The sequence below is a fragment of the Schistocerca piceifrons genome, chromosome 10, assembly GCF_021461385.2.
Source record: "Schistocerca piceifrons isolate TAMUIC-IGC-003096 chromosome 10, iqSchPice1.1, whole genome shotgun sequence".
Taxonomy (NCBI): domain Eukaryota; kingdom Metazoa; phylum Arthropoda; class Insecta; order Orthoptera; family Acrididae; genus Schistocerca; species Schistocerca piceifrons.
Window position 1 is genome coordinate 29,481,266 of NC_060147.1, and position 3,989 is coordinate 29,485,254.

Below are 3,989 nucleotides of genomic sequence, written 5' to 3' on the forward strand. Positions count from 1 at the left end.
TCATGTCCCTCTTCAACTGTCGGCAGTCTCTGTGAACAGACGAGGTCAGCCTGTACGCTTTTGTGCTGCACGAGTCCCTTCACATTTCCACTTAATTATCACATCGTAAACAGTGGACTAGGGATGTTTAGGAGTGTGGAAATGTCCCGTACAGACGTATGACACAAGTGACACCCAATCACCTGACCACGTTCGAAGTCCGTGAGTTTCGCGGAGCGGCCCATTCTGCTCTCTCACGATGTCTATCGACTACTGACTTCGCCGATGTGGAGTACCTGGCAGTAGGTGGGATCAGCAGGCCGAAGTGGCCGTGCGGTTCTAGGCGCTGCAGTCTAGAACCGCGCTGCTGCTACGGTCGCAGGTTCGAATCCTGCCTCGGGCATGGATGTGTGTGATGTCCTTAGGTTAGTCTAAGTAGTTCTACGTTCTAGGGGACTAATGACCTCAGAAGTTGAGTCCCATAGTGCTCAGAGCTATTTGAACCAGTAGGGGGACCAGAATGCATCGAATATGAAAAACGTATGTTTTTGGGGTTGTCCGTATACTTTTGATCACATAGTGTATGTAACGCGACAGCTCTTGCGAAGCACACCAGGACGGTCTTGGCAGAAAAGGATCCCACATAGTGTAAGCAAGTCAGTGTCTTAAATTCATTCTGCTCTTCTCCTCTGTCGTGTGGCAGAGTGGCTCCTTGGAAGGCCTTATGAATCTGCTTAAAAGTGTTTCCGTCTTTCCAGAAGACTGAGGGTATATGCTCTATTTCTGATGTTAAGCTAGCTTGCGCTGACAGGGTGTGTGTCCTATGACCTAGTAGATAGTGTCGGAAGTCCCATGCGGCTTTCCGCGGATGATGCTGTAGTATACAGAGAAGTTGCAGCATTAGAAAATTGTAGCGAAATGCAGGAAGATCTGCAGCGGATAGGCACTTGGTGCAGGGAGTGGCAACTGACCCTTAACATAGACAAATGTAATGTATTGCGAATACATAGAAAAAAGGATCCTTTATTGTATGATTATATGATAGCGGAACAAACACTGGTAGCAGTTACTTCTGTAAAATATCTGGGAGTATGCGTGCGGAATGATTTGAAGTGGAATGATCATATAAAATTAATTGTTGGTAAGGCGGGTACCAGGTTGAGATTCATTGGGAGAGTCCTTAGAAAATGTAGTCCATCAACAAAGGAGGTGGCTTACAAAACACTCGTTCGACCTATACTTGAGTATTGCTCATCAGTGTGGGATCCGTACCAAATCGGGTTGACGGAGGAGATAGAGAAGATCCAAAGAAGAGCGACGCGTTTCGTCACAGGGTTATTTGGTAACCGTGATAGCGTTACGGAGATGTTTAATAAACTCAAGTGGCAGACTCTGCAAGAGAGGCGCTCTGCATCGCGGTTAGCTTGCTCGCCAGGTTTCGAGAGGGTGCGTTTCTGGATGAGGTATCGAATATATTGCTTCCCCCTACTTATACCTCCCGAGGAGATCACGAATGTAAAATTAGAGAGATTAGAGCGCGCACGGAGGCTTTCAGACAGTCGTTCTTCCCGCGAACCATACGCGACTGGAACAGGAAAGGGAGGTAATGACAGTGGCACGTAAAGTGCCCTCCGCCACACACCGTTGGGTGGCTTGCTGAGTATAAATGTAGATGTAGATGTAGATGGACCGAAGTCTCAAGAACTCTACCCTTTTCCGCTGGTTGCTGATAACAGATAGACTGCAGGTGTTTATCGGTGTCACTTGGTTGCGACACGCTGTGTGTCTACGAGACCCATCTGCTCTGCTTTTGAACAGTACACCCAGAAACGGCAGCTGACCGCCTTTCTCATGTTACATGGTGAAATTTATACGTGGGTGGCATGAGTTAAGATGTGCCAGAAACTCATTGACACGTACCTGAAAACTCATGTGGATTTATATCTGGCTTACTCTAAGCCTACCTCCTCTTATTTCTTAGTGAAGGGATTGGCAACCACCGGAGTTTTGGGGAGCCATGGCCATTCTTACCGTCTGCTGGTAATATTGGCGTCCGTACAGAAAATATGTTGAAGTCAGTATACACCCGTATTAGGGATGGTGGTCGTAGGTTTTCTGCCATACCGTTCTTTTTTTTCTTCAGCTGCATGTTAATTTCACTGTTAAAACCGCTCAAAGTAAATGGTCTCAGAAAAAAACGGTATTTGATTTCTTATTGCAGCTATTCCCTGTAATAAACATAGATACCGAAATCCCTGTCATAAACATAGACATCATCAAACATTGAAAACTTCTTAGATTCGCCGGCCGTTGTAGCGGAACGGTTCTACGCGCTTCAGACTGGAACCGCGTGACCGCTACGGTCGAAGGTTCGAATCCTGCCTCGGGCATGGATGTGTGTGATGTCCTTAGGTTAGTTAGGTTTCAGTAGCTCTAAGTTCTAGGGGACTAATGGCTTCAGATATTAAGTCCCATAGTGCTCAGAGCCATTTGAACCGTTTGATCTAAGATTCCCGCAAATTTTTTCGTGATAAGTCTCAAGATACCTAGACTCGAAATATTAAATAAAATAGGCAAAAAGAGAAAACGGAATTACTCCACTGTTCGCTACATTCCTCGAAAAGTGATAAGTGGCTGAATACTACATAAATTACTACTTGTAGTATTCCCCTATTGCTTCTAATTTTCTGAAACTCTGCTCAAAAATTGTGTTTTAACGGGAGTTCGTACCACTATTTTGACATTACGAACAATCAGTGCTGAAGGTGAAACTTGAGCTCGATGAACTTTTTTTGTTTTGTTTTAAGCTGCCGACTCCCAAGGGCTACAAGGAGATAAAGGCATGTTTCGCAGACACAGGTAGCAGATATGCTAGTTTCTATTTTTATTATAAACTATGATTGATCCCAAATTTAGCATTGGAGGGCAGAGTGGAGGGTAAAAATCGCAGAGGGAGACCAAGAGATGAATACACTAAGCAGATTGAGAAGGATGTAGGTTGCAGTAGGTACTGGGAGATGAAGAAGCTTGCACAGGATAGAGTAGCATGGAGCGCTGCATCAAACAGTCTCAGGTCTGAAGACCACAACAACAACAACAACATGATTGAATTGTTAACTGTTAAGTTTTCTCCACATATGATGTCTCAAGTTTGTTGTGCTTCCCGTCGTTTTTAATCTTTTAATGTAAATGGAACATTGTACACAATTTCTACGACAGTTCGTAAAATTCTTAAAGACTAGAGATGGTGCTATTCTGTAATACAACCGACTTCTGCAGAAGGCAGCGAAAGACTTCCGTACACACCAGATCGTGGAAGTCTTGCACGCCGCACGTGCACGTGTTCCATCTAACAGGCCACTCCACATGACAGTACGTACGTTATTGCCTCACTAAGGCTGCACCACGTTATTTTTGCGCATTTCTAACTGTCGACTTTGTTATTGAAATAGCACTGATCGCTTTTAAGCCTAGTTTACACGACGACATTGGGTTACGCCACTCGTTTCGTGGACTGAGTTGCTGGCAAACAGTTCCATATTTGACTGTAGAGACGGCGAAACCAGTATACACTTCAGGTTCGTCGTTTTGTGGGTCCCTGAGTCGTGTCTGAAATGAAAGATTTGGCAGCTGCATGTCGCACGAGTTGTTGCGTGGAATCGCTGCATTACTATTTTCTGTGATAGCCCAGTGTTTCGAAAGAATGGAAGTTGTACGAATGAACGTCACTGGTTTAAAAAAAATTACCACTTCTGCTATTGCAAATTGATTTTTTATCCGGTTATTAGTAAAAAATAAAAACACCTGTTATAGCCGAGAGCAAACAAGTATCAAAAAATACCAATTATTCGGAACTAAAACTCGGGTATCGGTTTTAACCGGTCGGTTTTTCCCGTCCCTGGCCTGAACAAGTGCAGCAGAGCACTGCCAAATTCCTTCGTCATTATTTCCAACGAGTCTTCCAGAGGTACCTCGGTAAACAGGCAGACCACATCAAAGATTCCGTGATA